The sequence below is a fragment of the Nerophis lumbriciformis genome, linkage group LG03 (assembly GCF_033978685.3).
Source record: "Nerophis lumbriciformis linkage group LG03, RoL_Nlum_v2.1, whole genome shotgun sequence".
NCBI classification, from domain to species: Eukaryota; Metazoa; Chordata; class Actinopteri; order Syngnathiformes; family Syngnathidae; genus Nerophis; species Nerophis lumbriciformis.
The window spans coordinates 55,297,190-55,316,999 of record NC_084550.2 but is presented as its reverse complement, the minus strand read 5'-3'; the positions used below and the strand labels follow the sequence as shown (position 1 = coordinate 55,316,999).

Genomic DNA, 19,810 nt, shown 5'->3' with positions numbered 1-19,810 from the left:
GTATCCAATCCATTCCACTTGTTCATATAGAAAATGCCCACATCACTCAAATTCCAGCCCGCATTTTCTCTGCGACCTTGCTTGCGGTCCTGCAGGTGTACGAAGCACATTATCTTCCTTTACAATGAGTGAAGCTGCACAAAACCTTGCGTGTGCAATTGTAAATCATTTATTTTTTAAGTTTTGTGTTTCTTGTAGAATCTATATAAAGTAATATACATTAGCCTATTGTTAAAATAATGAAAAAAACATAATTAAATATATTTGTTTTATTGTATTGTTACATTAATAGCTGTTTTATTATTATAGGATGGCTTGTTAAACATTTAATAGGATTTTCAGAGGGAGGAAAAACCAAGACATTTAATATAAAATGTAAAATGAATAAATACATAAAAAGAAAAAGAAAATATATGGTTAAAAGCCATCGTCCCGGGGAGCATTTCATTTCGTCCCCTGCATTTAATAAAAATAATAATAATAACAATGAATAATTTCTAAGTCTTTGTTAGCCGTTTGTGAAGTTTTGTGCTCGTGCGTAACATTCGCTCGCATTCTGTGCATCTCCTGGGGGCAAAGCCCCCCCTGTCCTTAAAAGCTAGTGACGCCCCTGGTGTAGACATAGCCTCAGAAAAGTAGCATCAAATTTACCGCCCGTCCGAGCATCCACTGGCAGAAATGTAGATCGGCGCCTCTGGCCAGGGGTGTCAAACACATTTTAGCTGAGGGGCCACATGGAGGAAAATCTAATCCCAGGTGTGCTGGACTGGTAAAATCATGGCAGGATAACGTATAAATAAAGACAATTTCAGATTGTTTTCCTTGTTTTACATTGACCAAAAATAGAGCAAGGACATTCTGAAAATGTATAAATCACAAATAATCCTCTTGACAAAACACTTCTTTTTTTTTTAATTCTGAGGGGGAAATTGATGCAGTTTCGAAGAACACAAGAAACTCAACAAACCATACAAACGGAGGTAGAAACTTTTCAAAAGGGTTGAGTTACTCTCTGTGTTCACTTTTCTCGTTTTTTAACAGAAACTTTGAGGCAATGAGGTTGCCAAATAACTAGTGTTCGAAGCAGGAGGCATAAAACGGTAGGTTTTGCGTTTCTTTTTGCTCGAGGGGGAAGAGCCGCAGCCACGCTTTACTATCTACCTCTTGCTTGGCCCCCGTACAAATTTTTTGCTTGCCTAACAGAATTGCTATTGCGACATCCAGTGGGCATATTTAGAACAGCAGTTCCTTTCATTAAAGGGGAACATTATCACAATTTCAGAATTGTTAAAACCATTAAAAATCAGTTCCCAGTGGCTTATTATATTTTTCAAAGTTTTTTTCAAAATTTTACCCATCACACAATATCCCTAAAAAAAGCTTCAAAGTGCCTAATTTTAACTACCTGTCCATTTTCCTGTGACGTCACATAGTGAAGCCAACACAAACAAACATGGCGGAAAGAACAGCAAGCTATAGCGACATTAGCTCGGATTCAGACTCAGATTTCAGCGGCTTAAGCAATTCAACAGATTACGCATTTATTGAAACGGATGGTTGTAGTTTGGAGGCAGGTAGCGAAAACGAAATTGAAGAAGAAACTGAAGCTATTGAGCCATATCGGTTTGAACCGTATGCAAGCGAAACCGACGGAAACGACACGACAGCCAGCGACACGAGAGAAAGCGAGGACGAATTCGGCGATCGCCTTCTAAACAACGATTGGTATGTGTTTGTTTGGCATTAAAGGAAACTAACAACTATGAACTAGGTTTACAGCATATGAAATACATTTGGCAACAACATGCACTTTGAGAGTGCAGACAGCCCAGTTTTCATCAAATATTATATTCTGTAGACATACCCTCATGTTAGCAGGCCAGGGAAGCTAGGGTCGATATTATTCTCTTGATCATCTTCGGGACGGTGTGAGCCAAGACATCCAGGGTGTTTAGCTCGCTTGTCTGCGGGAACAAACTGCCGCCATTGCTTGCCGTGCTACCGAGGACCTTTGTCCCTGAATTGCTCACACACTCCGGCAGATTCAATGGGGGTCTGGCGGCAGATTTCTTTGACTTTATCTTGGAAATGCATCTGCTTTGAGTGTCGCAGGATATCCACACATTCTTGCCATCTCTGTCGTAGCATAGCTTTCGTCGGTAAAGTGTGCGGAACAAACGTCCAATTTCTTGCCACTTTCGCATCTTTGGACCACTGGTGCAACTTGAATCCGTCCCTGTTCGTGTTGTTACACTCTCCGACAACACACCGACGAGGCATGATGTCTCCAAGGTACGGAAAACAGTCGAAAAAACGAAAAATAACAGAGCTGATTTGACTCGGTGTTTGAGAAAATGGCGGATTGCTTCCCGATGTGACGCCACGTTGTGACGTCATCGCTCCGAGAGCAAATATTAGAAAGGCGTTCAATTCGCCAAAATTCACCCATTTAGAGTTCGGAAATCGGTTAAAAAAATATATGGTCTTTTTTCTGCAACATCAAGGTATATATTGACGCTTACATAGGTCTGGTGATAATGTTCCCCTTTAAAAAACGTATGCTCATTTTTATACTTAGCAAACTCATCTAGCGAGATAGATAAACCGTACGTTTAACACCCCTGCTCTATGCGGTTGTTCAGGGCCACAACCACTGGGGTTTTTGTGAAGATTTTGAATTTTTTTTTTCTTTCACTCAAATCAGGCGTGTCAAATGCATTGTAGCTCAGCGGCCGCATGGAGGAAAATCTATTCCCACGTGGGCCAGACTGGTAAAATCATGTCATAATAACTTGAAAATAAAGACAACTTCAGATTGTTTTCTTTGTTTTACTTTGGCCAACGAAAGGAGAAGCACATTCTGAAAATGTACTTCTTACAAAAAATAATTTTGGCAAAAACACTGCAAGTTAGTTGAAAATTCTGAGGGGGAAAAAATGGTGCAGTTTCAAAAACACCATGAAGAGCACAATGAACTTCGACTTTGTCTCAATGTATTTACAAAGCCATTAAACTTTAAGAACTTCCTGTTTAGCGTTTCCATTGTTGTCAGTTCTGTGAGGATCCATTGCCCGGATCGTGTTTTGTTTATTTTAAGACTCCCTTAGTTCGGTTTGAGCACCCCTGGGTTTGTGTTTCTTGGTTGCCATGGGTGCTGATCATTTTCACCTGCCTCTGATTGGTGTTCAGGACGCTCACCTGCTCCCGGGCACAAATCAGAGAGCTATTTATTCCTGCCTTTTGCCACACTCGGTCTGACTGTTTTGTTTGCTCCATGCAACAAGTTATATATGTATACTCTTTGATTCCTGGTTCAATGCTACGTTTTCCCGTGAGCTATTTCCTTAGCTTCCCGTGCAATCAACACGCTTTTCTGTATTTTTGTATTTTGCCTGATTTATTTTTGATTCCTGTTCCTCAGCTAAGCTTCGCCATTTGTTTGCTTTGCGCAACAAGTTCCGATTGGTGATTCTTACGTCTTGTTTCGATGCTAAGCTTTCCCGTTAGCTTTTCCATAGCTTTTTCTATTTTTGTTTGTTTTCCTGTCTGAAGTATGGAAAATAAATCATTGTCCTACCTACACAATGCCTCCGGAGTTCCGTCTGCATCTTGGGGCAACGATCTGTGCATTAACATGCGACCCGGGCATAACAAGTTCACCATTTAAGACGTGTTTTGAAAAGTAACCGAGTGTTTCCTCAAACTGCCTCATTGGTGACATCCGCCAACTACACAATCATTTATCATCATTCGAATATTACACTTATGATATAAACAAAACAATCATCAAAATGACACCATAGCCGAAATCAAGTAAACATAACTACAAACTTGACCAATGTGAACATGGTGGATTTAAGCATGAAATAAAATGGTACGAACAAATGTAGAAACGCATATTTTTACAATGGAGTTCAGGGTGCGCATCGCGCCATCAACCAATTGGGAGCGCTCCACGGATCTCAAACTAAAAAAATGATGACGGCTTGAGTCTATCCATTGAGTGGATAATTTACAATGAAAGAAGGTCATGTGTGTTGATACTGCATCAGTCTGCCGCCATCTGCTGCCAGACAAAACAGGAGCAGCAGATTTGCTTGCACCTTTGTTGATTGGAGTTGCGGCAGCCAATCCAGAGGGCACGTAATGTCCACTGACACGTCATCTTTAAACACTGCCATGTGTGAAGTGGGTTACACTTAGGGATGATGTTTGATAAGAAATTATCGAGTTCGAGCCCAATATTGAATCCTCTTATCGACCCGATTCCTTATCGATTCTCTTATCGAATCCAGATAGGTTGTTGTATATGTTAAAAAACACAATATTTGGTTTAACAAAAGCTCACTTTTATTTTATAAGAAAAAAATAAAATGAAATAAAATAAATAAATATTGACTGTTACCCCCCTAAAAAAATAAAATAAATAAATACTGACTGTTGTTACCCAAAGTATATTAAGTGGGATTTTTTTCAGAAAAACAAATATATACAGTAACACAAAAACAACCTGTCTCTGTGATCACTATAGGTGAATAGCCATGCCTTGAGGCGTTTTTTCCGGTCCATTATTTTTGCTGCTTGTGTGACATCACAGGAAATTACGTAGCTCAGTCCAATGACTGAGCTACATCATTTCCTGTGATGTCCCACAGGGCATTTCTTGTGGGACGGGATTCGAATAAAGAACCAACTCTTTTTCTTTACTATAGTGGCCTCGATAACAGGAACCGGTTCTCAAAAAGGGATTTGAGTCCATGGAATCGATTATTTTCTTATCTAACGGTTCTTTTCTTATCGAACAACCGGGAGAACCGGTTTCGAACATCATCCCTAGTTACACTTGAATTGCCATTGCGACCTCCAGTCTATTCAATTGAATATAGGTTGAAAAGGATTTGCAAATCATTGCATTCTGTTTTTATTTACCATTTACACAACGTGCCAACTTCACTGGTTTTGGTTTTGTTTCTCTACCAGCACCATCGAAGACCAACCTAGCTCACCATTTAAGTACCTGGCTTTGCATATGTGTGTGTGTGTGTGTGTGTGTGTGTGTGTGTGTGTGTGTGTGTGTGTGTGTGTGTGTGTGTGTGGTCAACATATATTTACTGCTCGTATTAATGTTAAATGTAAAGGCAATCACTAGCCTGAGGAGCAAAAAAAAGTTGAGCGTGTGTAAATCAGCGACCATCATCCAAGGACGCCACACCCTATCACCAGCAAATTAAAAGTTGTTGCCTCAGTTTTGGACTGATCTCCATATATTTTCCCGTCGCACTTGGTGACAGATGCGGGCGGGATGCCAACATCATCTTCCCTTCTACAAAAGGGGAAGGATACTGAATGGCGAGTGTATCACATCAAACTATGATTATGTACTTTGATATCAAACCTGGTCCACCTTGATGGATGAGGCAATTGGGGACACGCTGTCAGTAAACACCCTCCCATCCTCATCTTTCAAGAGGTAGACAATTTTTACCGTCCAATATTTTCCCCCACGTTACTTTGCAAGGGCTACCGATGTCCTCCGAGGCGCAGTGCACACACAAAAAAAAAACACCTTATGAATGTGAAAAAGAAAAAAAAGTGGGAAAAAAAGAACAGTGTCTATGTCTGGCCAGCGGAGAGTTAGCAGAGCGCTATAAAAGGCTGTGTCAATACTCCTTGACTCTTTGTTTTATGGCCACAACAGCTCAGCATCCATCTGTGGTTTACAGGTTATTGACTTACCAGGATGTGCATTATTTCATTTGTGCCTTTACAACTCATGCAGCCTATACTGAAAGCACATAGAATTAGCAAAGATGCAAAAATAGTATTTGGTCCTCATTACAACAATGTCCTATTGCGGGAAAAAATAATATGTCTCATTTATTTTACCATAAACTATCTGATATGCTAAGATTTCAAGTTGAACTACCAGCATTCAAATTTTAATGTACCGTATTTTTCGGAGTATAAGTCGCAGTTTTTTTCGACTTATACTCAGGAGCAGTGACGTGCAGTCACTAGAGGCAGGTGAGGCGGGGCCTCAGCTGCCATCATGGAAAGAAAAAAAAAGTAAAAAAAAAAAAAAAAAAAGTAAATTGTTATATGTATCCAGTGATTATACTATAAAGTTATTTTCCATTTAACTTCACCAGTTTTAGATTATTTTTATTCAAAATCGCTGAATTTTCACATTTGCCGTCCAAATACTGAGAAGAGACGGTGCGGTGAACAGCAGCCAGTTGAGGCACGTCACTCAGTGCCTCAACATGGATTCCGGACTCGGCTAACTGCTGGCATGCTGTGCAGTGAGACTGTATTGCTATATGAATTATATTATACATTTCCATAGTTTAGTTAGCTGAGGTATATAATGTACAGTGTATTTTGTCAACAACTGTATGCGTGTAACGTATTTCTTGTGCTGAGCGATCATAAAACGGCTGAAAAAGACGCACTGGCAGAGGCTCCAGTAGCCCCGCCTCCTGCACCCCCGCCGTAGAATTGTTATATCAACTAAAGCCCACACTTAAACTTTCCACGTGCAAGATTGAATCTATTTAAAAAAATTATTTCATAAGAAGCCAAAAAGTGCAAAAACAATAATGTTTGTGTTGGAGGAGTTGTGAATGACTGCAGGGCCACAACATTAGGTACACATGCAGACTGCAAGTGTATCTAATTCACAACTCCTCCAACACGAACATTATTGTTTTTGCACTTTTTGGCTTCTTATTAAATAACTTTTGTAACCTATTTTCATGGGCTTTCCTCTTTGTGATGTTAAGTTCCTGTTATGCGCTGTTATACAGTATATGCCTTGAGCTCTTATTTTGAAGGCGCTAAGAGCGGAAGTGATGTCACGTTGCGGAGGTTTTTGAAAGAAGGTAAATAAAGTGGTCCTCGTGTAAACTGGAGCCTCCGTGTTTGTTATTTTGTAGTTTCATACAGTATAGGCGACATTTATAAACCCTCGGTTACACTTTTTTAAATAGATTCAATCTTGCACGTGGAAAGTTTAAGTGAGGGCTTTAGTTGCAGCGCATGGACTTAATTTCTAAGTAAAGGTAAGACCAAAATAAAGTTTTTTTTATTAAATGTGCTTTTTTGTGTGCTACAGTTTGTATGTGTAAAGTTAAAGTTAAGTTAAAGTACCAATGATTGTCACACACACACTAGGTGTAATGAAATGTGTCATCTGCATTTGACCCATCCCCTTGTTCACCCCCTGGGAGGTGAGGGGAGCAGTGGGCAGCAGCGGCGCCGCGCCCGGGAATTATTTTTGGTGATTTAACCCCCAATTCTAACCCTTGATGCTGAGTGCCAAGCAGGGAAGAATGCTGGTATGAGCTTTTAAACATAACCCGTTAACTGCTGCCAATCAAATGGTGAATAAGATACTCTATAGGGTTCATATGTTTGTAAATCTGACTGTGATGAAGTCAGTGCCTCACCAGTCATGAACCTCACCGCACGTCACTGAGTTATTTGAATGACTCTTTCCATAATATGTTACGTTGACATACCAGGCACGTTCTCAGTTGGTTATTTATGCCTCATATAACGTACACTTATTCAGCCTGTTCACTATTCTTTATTTATTTTAAATTGCCTTTCAAATGTCTATTCTTGGTGTTGGGTTTTATCAAATACATTTTCCCAAAAAATGTGACTTATACTCCAGTGCGACTTATATATGTTTTTTCCCTTCTTTATTGTGCATTTTTGGTCGGTGCGACTTATACTCCGGAGCGACTTATACTCCGAAAAATACGATACTTATATTTGTAATACAGGAACCTTGCTGCGTTTCCCATTTCAAAGTAAACACACATACAGTCGTGGTCAAAAGTCTACGTAAAGAACACAATGTTATTGAGTTTCCAATAATTTCTACAACTTTTAGTTTTTTGTGATGGAGTGATTGGTGTCATGTCTGTGTAATCATGTTTTATTTTAGTCATGTTTTGTTTAGTTATTGGACTCTTTAGTTTCTGGCTTTTCACTCCCTTGTCTTGTTTCCACGATTACCCATTAGTTTCACCTGTTCCACGTTTGGACTCATTGTGCACTCTTGTTTGTCACCATAGCAACCCATTAGTTTTCACCTGTCACGTCACGCACCTGTTTCACGTTTTGAGTTAATCATGTCTGTAGTATTTAAGTTCATTGTTTTCAGTTTGTCTTTCTGGTGACATCCCACATTTATGCTCTGCACATTTCTGACACTTTTTTCATGTCCATCGTTCACACTGCTCCTTTTGTCCATGCCAAGTAAGTTTTGTTTATTAATGCCACAGTTAGTGTTTTTTTTTTTGTTCATAGTTTCTGCCTTTGTGCAAGTATTTGTTTTCATAGCCAAGTTGTTTCTCCGCCACTGTGCGCGCTTTTCGTTTGTACTTTATTTTGATATATTAAATAAATCATGTATTTACATTCCCGTCTCGCCCGAGCCAACTTTCCGTTGCATTCCGGAAAAGCAAACACCCAGGACCAAGTCATGACAATTGGAGCACATACTTGTTGGTCACAAAAAAAACATTCATAAAGTTTGGTTCTTTTATGAATTTATTATGGTTCTACTGAAAATGTGACCAAATCTGCTGGGTCAAAAGTATACAAACAGCAATGTTAATATTTGCTTACATGTCCCTTGGCAAGTTTCATCGCAATAAGGCGCTTTTGGTAGCCATCCACAAGATTCTGGTTGAATTGTTGACCACTCCTCTTGACAAAATTGGTGCAGTTCAGCTAAATGTGTTGGTTTTCTGACATGGACTTGTTTCTTCAGCATTGTCCACACGTTTAAGTCAGGACTTTGGGAAGGTCATTCTATAACCTTGATTCTAGCCTGATTTATCCATTCAAATACCACTTTTGACATCCTGTTGGAACACCCAACTGCGCCCAAGACCCAACCTCCAAGCTGATGATTTTAGGTTGTCCTGAAGAATTTGGAGGTAATCCTCCTTTTCATTGTCCCATTTACGCTCTGTAAAGCACCAGTTCCATTGGCAGCAAAACAGGCCCAGAGCATAATACTACCACCACCATGCTTAACGGTTGGAATGGTGTTCCTGGGATTAAATGCCTCACCTTTTCTCCTCCAAACATATTGCTGGGTATGTAAGGCCTTTAATCCCAGGAACACCACGCCTGCCGTCAAGCATGGTGGTGGTAGTATTATGCTCTGGGCCTGTTTTGCGGTCAATGGAACTGGTGCTTTACAGAGAGTAAATGGGACAATGAAAAAGGAGGATTACCTCCAAATTCTTCAGGACAACCTAAAATCATCAGCCCGGAGGTTGGGTCTTGGGCGCAGTTGGGTGTTCCAACAGGACAATGACCCCAAACACACGTCAAAAGTGGTAAAGGAATGGCTAAATCAGGCTAGAATTAAGGTTTTAGAATGGCCTTCCCAAAGTCCTGAATTAAACGTGTGGACAATGCTGAAGAAACAAGTCCATGTCAGAAAACCAACAAATTTAACTGAACTGCACCAATTTTATCAAGAGGAGTGGTCAAAAATTTAAGCAGAAGCTTGTGGATGGCTACCAAAAGCGCCTTATTGCAGTGAAACTTGCCAAGGGACATGTAAGCAAATATTAACATTGCTGTATGTATACTTTTGACCCAGCACATTTGGTCACATGTTCAGTAGACCCATAATAAATTCATAAAAGAACCAAACTTCATGAATGTTGTGGAGGGAGAGTGTGATCAGCGCGCTTGCAGGAGCAAAGGTCACCGCCTCTGTCAATGGTGTTGAGGGCGGAGCACCATCGGCTAGGGGCGGGGCATGTGCGGGACGGCGAGACACAGCTGGCAGGTGATTCAATTTCACAGGTGGTATGTGGTGATCTAATCATCTGTTGTCTTTAACAGTGAGCGGCCAGCGGAGGAGGGAGGTGGGAGAGTCTGTCTTGGCATGGCATATATATTAAAAACTCCGTTAAAACGGCACGCCTGGCTCCTGTGACGTGGTATCCGTGGAACGGGTAGGGAACGACTTCCACAATGTTTTTTGTGACAAACAAGTATGTGCTCCAATCACTCTATCACAAAAAAATAAGAGTTGCAGAAATTGTTGGAAACTGAAGACAGCCATGACATTATGTTCTTTACAAGTGTATGTCAACTTTTGACCACGGCTGTACATAGTGGGTTAAAAGAGTTGTTTTAGTTATGTATTTATTTATTTTCAGGAAGTATTTTTAAAAGATTGGTTCATTTTAAGTGGGGGTAATTAGAAGTATATGACACAATTACAGCTGCTTTTGAGACGATGACATGTTTTATCCGATAGTGCTCGAAAGGCCACGTGATTTTTGGGTAGACGTACTTGTTGGATAAAGGCTTTGTTTTGCAATGTGAAAGCGAGCAACAGACTAGATTAAAATGGATCGTGCAAAATTGGAAAAAAAAAAGAGAAAAAAAAGCGACCGTACAGAGATAAACTGTACTTTATTCCAAAAGCTCGCTAGCTGGAAATAAAAATTAATGAAAAATGGTGGAATTAACTCATATGAGCTATGAGCTTTTAGGTGGCCAGCAGCAGCGGGTGGTTGCTGCACCGGGGACCGAGGAAGGTGTCACGTACGTGGCTGCTACCGCAATAAGCAGTAGTCCAGTTCTATTGATAAATTGAGTAATCCAACAGGAGTCAAAGTCTTTTCTATTCTTTATGACAGGGGTGTCCAAACATTTTGACTTGGGGGCCGTATTGGGTTGTAAACAAATTGGCTGGCGGCTGAAAGCCGACCATATATATATATATATATATATATATATATATATATATATATATATATATATATATATATATATATATATATATATATATATTTATTTATATATATATATAGATAGATAGATAGATAGATAGATAGATAGATAGATAGATAGATAGATAGATAGATAGATAGAGAGATATATATATATATATATATATATATATATATATATATATATATATATACTGTATATATACTGTATATATGTATATATAAATATACTGTATATATGGAAATATATGTATGTATATATACAGTATATGTATACATATAGTGTGTGTGTGTGTGTGTGTATATATTTATATATATATATATATATATATATATATATATATATATATATATATATATATATATATAGATGTACGTATATACAACTGCGATGTAACAAAGAAATGTGCTTGAATTTGTGCAAACAGATTATTTCCTCTGAAATTGTACGTGCATACGCCGTGAATTTGAACTTACCGTATTTTCCGGACGATAGAGCACACCGGGATACAAGCCGCACCCACTAAATTTTAGGAGGAAAAAATATTTTTAAATATATTAACTGCACCGGAATATAAGCCGCAGATATATACGTTGCGATATGAGTTATTTACGCAATAAGATAATGTAATTGTTTATTTACATACCTTAATTGTTGTCAAACGATGCCTGTAACACGGCAGTAAAACAGCCGATCAAACAAAACAGAAGTCATCGTCATGGACCCACTAGCTGCGGAAGCAAGCCCTCCAATCAGCTAAACAGATTCAATAACTCCACGGTAACGTTCTGGTGAGTTTACTAAGGAATTTTTGAAACAGAAATCATCCCAAAAAAATTTGTTGTACGTTGATAATACTAACAACGTAAACTAGCGTCATTACATCACGATAGCACATACTCATATGCATGAAAACACTCCTACAGACATCACACATGGGACGGTTTATAAGTTTAAAAACAGTTTTAGTCATACTGTCAAACTTACAAATGTTGCCTGGAGTTACTAATGAAGAATCCATGCGAGTAGAAACGCTGTGGGCGGCTGAACGGCACCGATTGTTGAAAGCACTAAACGGGAGGACACAGAAACACCTGCAGTGAGCAAATCACGGTGTTTTTGCTTGGGTTTTTTTATTATGTCCGTCAGCAAAGAAAAATCCATAAATCCGTTGCGCCGTCTTTTAAGCCGCAGGAATCAAAGTGTAGGAAAAAACGGCTTATCGTCTATTTTTAGTCGGGAATCCCACTAAACAACATTTAAACCAACTTTCCTAACCAGTCCTGTTATCCGTGCCACCTACCATCTGTACACATCCTGTCAGTACATCCCATTAACGTCTGACAGTTTGTCATTTTTACGTAGCCAGCAACCTGCCGACAGATTCCCCCTACAGCTGCGCGCATCATCAGAATGTCACGCCGTGTCACGCGTGGCAGATGGCGGCGAACGATAGCTGAACAGAACGGAGGTTTTATGGAATTTACTTCCTTCGAGGGTCACGTTCGCGAGACAGACGGGATTTACGGGGGGGGGCGAGGAGCAGACCGCCAACTTTGTGTTTCGTGCAGACAGAGGACGAAAGCAACTCGACAAAATAACAAGGCAATTACTTTCTCCCTCTTATTTATGCGGAGGACAACAAGAGGGATTCTAAATGTTTTTTTTGTTTTTTTTTTACACATGCATGTTTTTTGGTAGCTCTCCTGAGGTACGCACGCGGGGGATGTCGACGACTTTAAGAAGTTCCTGCAAAAATTCAGCAAAAACCGGAAAGCGTTTGATGTCGAGTCCAAAGAGAGTTTGGGCGGTTTATAATGCCGAGGCTTGTAATGTCAAGTGTGCGGAAGGAATTTCATGGGATTAAAGCATGTTATTTGGCGCCAGACCCTCACGTGAGCGCTTCATTAAAAGCGCCGCCATCCTCCCAAATGTGCAATGGTTTATTCATTGGGAACACGCTGAACAAAGAAGTGTTTACACATGCACAATTCAACATTTCTGGAAAGGGGTAGGGAGACGCAGAGTGTGTCCAATCCGACAACTCCTCGATGTCTCAGCATTTAGTGATTGTTTGTTTACTCCCTGTCTTTGAAAGTTGCTGAAAGAATAAAGAAAATGGAACGGTGAAGTTTGAAAAAAGGTGAAATAGTTGAAAACATGTTTTATATTTTAGTTTCTTCAACATAGCCACCCTTTTTTTGTACACTCATGGCATTCTTTCAATGAACTTCAAGAGGTAGTCACCCTGAAATGGTTTACCAACAGTTTTGAAGGAGTTCCTCGAGGTGTTTAGCACTTGTTGCCTAATCAGAGCAAAGGGTGGCTATTTTGAAGAAACTAGAATATTTAACTTATTTAACTTACAGTACAGGCCAAAAGTTTGGACACATGTTCTCATTCAATTTGCTTTCTTTATTTTCATGACTATTTACATATTAGATTGTCACTGAAGGCATCAAAACTATGAATGAACACATGTGGAGTTATGTACTTAACAAAATAAGGTGAAATAACTAAAAACATGTTTTATATTCTAGTTTCTTCAAAATAGCCATCCATTTTTCTGATTACTGCTTGCACACTCTTGGCATTCTCTCGATGAGCTTCAAGAGGTAGTCACCTGAAATGGTTTTCCAACAGTCTTGAAGGAGTTCCGAGAGGTGTTTAGCACTTGTTGGCCCCGTTGCCTAATCAGAGCAAAGGGTGGCTATTTTGAAGAAACTAGAATATTTAGCGTATTTAACTTACAGTACAGGCCAAAAGTTTGGACACACCTGCTCCTCATTCAATGTGTTTTATTTATTTTCATGACTATTTACATTGTAGATTGTCACTGAAGGCCTCAAAACTATGAATGAACACATGTAAAGTTTTGTACTTAACTCAAAAAGGTGAAATAACTGAAAACATGTTTTAGATTCTAGTTTCTTCAAAATAGCCACCCTTTTTTCTGTTTACTGCTTTGCACACTCTTGGCATTCTCTCAATGAGTTTCAAGAGGTAGTCACCCTGTTAATGGTTTTCCAACAGTCTTGAAGGAGTTCCGAGAGGTGTTTAGCACTTGTTGGCCCCGTTGCCTAATCAGAGCAAAGGGTGGCTATTTTGAAGAAACTAGAATATTTAACTTATTTAACTTACAGCACAGGCCAAAAGTTTGGACACACCTGCTCCTCATTCAATGTGTTTTATTTATTTTCATGACTATTTACATTGTAGATTGTCACTGAAGGCCTCAAAACTATGAATGAACACATGTAAAGTTATGTACTTAACAAAAAAAGGTGAAATAACTAAAAACATGTTTTATATTCTAGTTTCTTCAAAATAGCCATCCATTTTTCTGATTACTGCTTTGCACACTTTTGGCATTCTCTCAATGAGCTTCAAGAGGTAGTCACCCTGAAATGGTTTTCCAACAGTTTTGAAGGAGTTCCTCGAGGTGTTTAGCACTTGTTGCCTAATCAGAGCAAAGGATGGCTATTTTGAAGAAACTAGAATATTTAACTTATTTAACTTACAGCACAGGCCAAAAGTTTGGACACACTTTCTCATTCAATGTGTTTTCTTTATTTTCATGACTATTTACATTGTAGATTGTCACTGAAGGCATCAAAACTATGAATGAACACATGTGGAGTTGTGTACTTAACAAAATAAGGTGAAATAACTAAAAACATGTTTTATATTCTAGTTTCTTCAAAATAGCCACCCATTTTTCTGATTACTGCTTTGCACACTCTTGGCATTCTCTCGATGAGCTTCAAGAGGTAGTCACCCTGAAATGGTTTTCCAACAGTCTTGAAGGAGTTCCTAGAGGTGTTTAGCACTTGTTGGCCCCGTTGCCGAATCAGAGTGTAAATGTAAATTTACACTCTGTATGTATGTAAAACATTTTTCTTCTTCTAAAATTAAGTGGGTGTGGCTATTATCCCGGTGCGCTCTTTAGTCCGTAAAATACAGTATATCACTGAAGTATTTAAGTTACTGGTCCGTTAAACTTGAATGTCACAACATTTCATGAAAATAAAAGCCATTGTTGTTGTTTTTTGGTTTTAAAAATGTGCTTGTTTTTTTAAGTACAGGTTTGGGCACCATTTTTAAAGTACAGATTTGGCATTACTAGTATGCGTTAAAATGTAAACGATACCCATCCCTAGTGAATACAGAAGGGAGGCAAAAGCCACGTGAAAGCTACGTTCGTACTTTGCTACGAGTTCTATTTGGAATTCAATAGTGTTTCTCACCTTCTTAATGCAATTACTAGCACTTGCAACTTTCTTTGGCCCCATGGCGGCTTGTATTGTATTGTATTGTAAAACACAGTAACTGAGATAATCTGAGAGAAAAAGATTATGTCTGGATTTATATCATTTTCCCATTCCAGATTTTTATGTTACTTTAATAAGTACTTTAAGAAGTGGATATTTTCTTTAGAAAAACATGTAGGATACTTATGTTTGGTGTACAATTTCCTTTTTGAAGACTAATAGCCTACAGGAAGAGTGGGAGAAAAATATTTGTTTTTGTTTATTATTATTATCTTTTTTTTTTTTTATTCGTTGTTGTTTTTTTAAATAAATATAAATGTTTCTTTTCCTAAGTTTTGGACTAGTTCAACTAATTTCTACATCAATATGTACAGTCATGGTCAAAAGTTGACATACACTTGTAAAGAACATAATGTCATGGCTATCTTGAATTTCCAATAATTGTAAACAAAAATTGAGCTGTTTGGCCACAATACCCCGCAATCTGTTTGGAGGCGAAAACATGAGGTCTTTAATCCCAGGAACACCATTCCTACCGTCAAGCATGGTGGTGGTGGTATTATGCTCTGGGCCTGTTTTGCTGCCAATGGAACTGGTGCTTTACAGAGAGTAAATGGGACAATGAAAAAGAAGGATTACCTAGAAATTCTTCAGGACAACCTAAATTCATCAGCCAGGAGGTTGGGTCTTGGGTGTTCCAACAGGACAATGACCCCAAACACACGTCAAAAGCGGTAAATAATGGCTAAATCAGGCTAGAATTAAGGTTTTAGAATGGCCTTCCCAAAGTCCTGACTTAAACACGTGGACAATGCTGAAGAAACAAGTCCATGTCAGTAAACCAACAAATGTAGCTGAACTGTACCGATTTTGTCAAGAAGAGTGGTCAAAAATTCAACCAGAAGCTTGCCAGAAGAAGGATGGCTGCCTTATTGCAGTGAAACTTGCCAAGGGACATGTAAGCAAATATTAACATTGCTGTATGTATACTTTTGACCCAGCACATTTGCTCACATTTTCAGTAGACCCATAATAAATTCATAAAAGAACCAAACTTCATGAATGTTTTTTGTGACCAACAAGTATGAGCTCCAATCACTCTATCACAAAAAAATAAGAGTTGCAGAAATGATTGGAAACTCAAGACAGCCATGGCATTATGTTCTTTACAAGTGTATGTCAACTTTTGACATGGAAAGAAAAAAAATGTAAAAAGAAAAAACAATTATTAAATTGTTATATGTATCCAGTGATTATACTATAAAGTTATTTTCCATTTAACTTCACCAGTTTTAGATTATTTTTATTCAAAATCGCTGAATTTTCACATTTGCCGTTCAAATACTGAGAAGAGACGGTGCGGTGAACAGCAGCCAGTTGAGGCACGTCACTCAGTGCCGCAACATGGATTGCGCAATGACTCGGCTAACTGCTGGTCTGCTGTGCAGTGAGACTGTATTGCTATATGAACTATATTATACATTTCCATAGTTTAGTTAGCTGAGGTATATAATGTACAGTGTATTTTGTCAACAACTGTATGTGTGTAACGTATTTCTTGTGCTGAGCGATCATAAAACTGCTGCGAAGACGCACTGTGTGAGGCTCGCAGTAATCCCGCCTCCTGGTGGCAGATAAGCACCCTCGCCGTAGAATGCACCCCCTGACGAAAGTGTTATATCAACTAAAGCCCACACTTAAACTTTTCACGTGCAAGATTGAATCTATTTAAAACAGTTATTTAATAAGAAGCCAAAAAGTGCAAAAACAATAATGTTCGTGTTGGAGGAGTTGTGAATGACTGCAGGGCCACAACATTAGGTACACCTGCAGACTGCAGCACGGATGTCATATTTCATTCATTCACAACTCCTCCAACACGAACATTATTGTTTTTGCACTTTTTGGCTTCTTATTGAGCTGCTGCATTTTTTGGTTGGGTTGTTCATTTCTTTTGAGTAACTTCTAAATTTCTAAAAGGGGAGGAATGTAATAGAGTGTACTATGTTTGTCTGTTGCCATCTCCTGGTTAATGTTGGCTATAGCGTACTGTGGTTACTTTTTGGTTGGCCAACGATTTACGTGGTGTTCCGCACCTGACGTCAAGTGTGTTGAGTCTGTTCTGAAGTCTACAGTAAAGAGATGTACTTCATCACCTCGCCTGGTTATTGCCTCCAACCCAATATATTACATAACGGTAAGACCATAAGAACGTTTTTTTTTATTAAATATGCTTTTTTGTGTGCTTCAGTTTGTATGTGTAAAGTTAAAGTTAAGTTAAAGTACCAATGATTGTCACACACACACTAGGTGTGGTGAAATGTGTCCTCTGCATTTGACCCATCCCCTTGCTCACACCCTGGGAGGTGAGGGGAGCAGTGGGCAGCAGCGGCGCCGCGCCCGGGAATAATTGTTGGTGATTTAACCCCCAATTCCAACCCTTGATGCTGAGTGCCAAGCAGGGAAGAATGCTGGTATGAGCTTTTAAACATAACCCGTTAACTGCTGCCAATCAAATGGTGAATAAGATACTCTTTAGGGTTCATATGTTTGTAAATCTGACTGTGATGAAGTCAGTGCCTCACCAGCCGTTAACCTCACCGCACGTCACTGCCTTATTAAATAACAAAGGATGAATTCAGGATTCACTGGATCGGTTCGCAGCTGAGTGTGAAGCGACTGGGATGAGAATCAGCACCTCCAAGTCCGAGTCCATGGTTCTCGCCCGGAAAAGGGTGGAGTGCCATCTCTGGGTTGGGGAGGAGATCTTGCCTCAAGTGGAGGAGTTCAAGTACCTCGGAGTCTTGTTCACGAGTGACGGAAGAGTGGATCGTGAGATCGACAGGCGGATCGGTGCGGCGTCTTCAGTAATGCGGACGCTGTATCGATCCGTTGTGGTGAAGAAGGAGCTGAGCCGGAAGGCAAAGCTCTCAATTTACCGGTCGATCTAAGTTCCCATCCTCACCTATGGTAATGAGCTTTGGGTTATGACCGAAAGGACAAGATCACGGGTACAAGCGGCCGAAATGAGTTTCCTCCGCCGGGTGGCGGGGCTCTCCCTTAGAGATAGGGTGAGAAGCTCTGTCATCCGGGGGGAGCTCAAAGTAAAGCCGCTGCTCCTCCACATCGAGAGGAGCCAGATGAGGTGGTTCGGGCATCTGGTCAGGATGCCACCCGAGCGCCTCCCTAGGGAGGTGTTTAGGGCACGTCCGACCGGTAGGAGGCCACGAGGAAGACCCAGGACACATTGGGAAGACTATGTCTCCCGGCTGGCCTGGGAACGCCTCGGGATCCCCCGGGAGGAGCTGGACGAAGTGGCTGGGGAGAGGGAAGTCTGGGCTTCCCTGCTTAGGCTGCTGCCCCTGCGACCCGACCTCGGATAAGCGGAAGAAGATGGATGGATGGATGGATGGATGGAATTCAGGATAAATGATACTTTTACACTGTGGTCCTTAGCATTCTTACTAGTCCTTCTATTGATTAAAATGACATAGATGTTTGTGTTTTTTTAAGTAAGCACAGTACATTGAGTTCCGTAAAAATGCCTTTTTGAAATAGTGCAGTCTCACTTGAAGCTGTGTTACGGTCACAGGGATAAGATAGCGAGCCTCTGGTGGGGATGACAGATGACAAAACCTCAGTCGTTGCTGGCTTCTTCTTTTTTAGGGTGTTTAAAAATGTGCAGATTATGGCTCTCTCCTCTGTAAATGTAAATCAGCTGTCGGGGAGATCAAACAGTTTTAGTTCATTTAGCCCTTCGGTCCACTTTGCTTCCAATCAGAATAGAAATTGCCACAGTTCTCCCCGGGTAAAAACCCTCGGAGGACAAGAAGTACGTAGACTTGTGCAGAGGCCAGCAGCTCTGATGGCTTCGTGCTAAACTTTTCTCCCTCTCATCCTCCAGATAAACCGTGTCCTCAGCTTCGGAGTAATATATTGAGAATTTACGCGGCCAAAGATATCAAACCTGTTGTGACTGAATATCTTATTTTCATATTCAACACTTTCCCCTTGCCAGGGAGTTTTTGAAGAGAGAGGACTTTAATACCACTACGGCAGTGAGCTTGAATGGAAAGGCAAGCCTATCTCCGCTTAGAAATTGACAAATTGGGTGACCTTTACGCAAAATGCAAAGCGTATCCGGAGCAGAAGTTGCAATTTCCAAATTAGAAAGTGCACCTGTGATTGCTGAGGAAAGGCCTTCGCGTAGCTGAAATGCCACTTAAACATATACAGGGATAAATATATCAACAATAAATAAATTATTTAAATAAATGAATATAATAACAACTAGGGTTGTACGGTATACCGGTATTAGTATAGTACAGGGGTCGGCAACCCAAAATGTTGAAAGAGCCTTATTGGACCAAAAATACAAAAACAAATCTGTCTGGAGCCGCAAAAAATTAAAAGCCATATTACATACAGATAATGTGTCATGAGATATAAATTGAATTAATATGACTTAAAGGAAACTAAATGAGCTCAAATATAGCTACAAATGAGGCATAATGATGCAATATGTACATATAGCTAGCCTAAATAGCATGTTAACATCGATTAGCTTGCAGTCATGCAGTGACCAAATATGTATGATTAGCACTCCACACAAGTCAATAACATCAACAAAACTCACCTTTGTGGATTCATGCACATGTAGCGATGTAGTACTCCTTTGCGTTGTGTTTTCCCCAAAAGACGACACCCAGTTTTTCTTCCAGTTCAAACATGGTTTATTCTGGTGAAAACAATCATAGTGA

General features: G+C 39.8%; 1 long non-coding RNA gene across 2 annotated transcripts in view; it reads right to left on the bottom strand.

Moving 5' to 3' along the window:
* The window catches only part of LOC133576344 (uncharacterized), a 99,669-nt gene that overhangs the window by 79,593 nt on the left and 266 nt on the right, over positions 1-19,810 (bottom strand). For both annotated transcript variants that reach the window (XR_009811621.2, XR_009811620.2), the window contains exon 2: positions 19,687-19,788. This is a non-coding gene — a long non-coding RNA (uncharacterized lncRNA). The remainder of the gene's footprint in view (positions 1-19,686; positions 19,789-19,810) is intronic.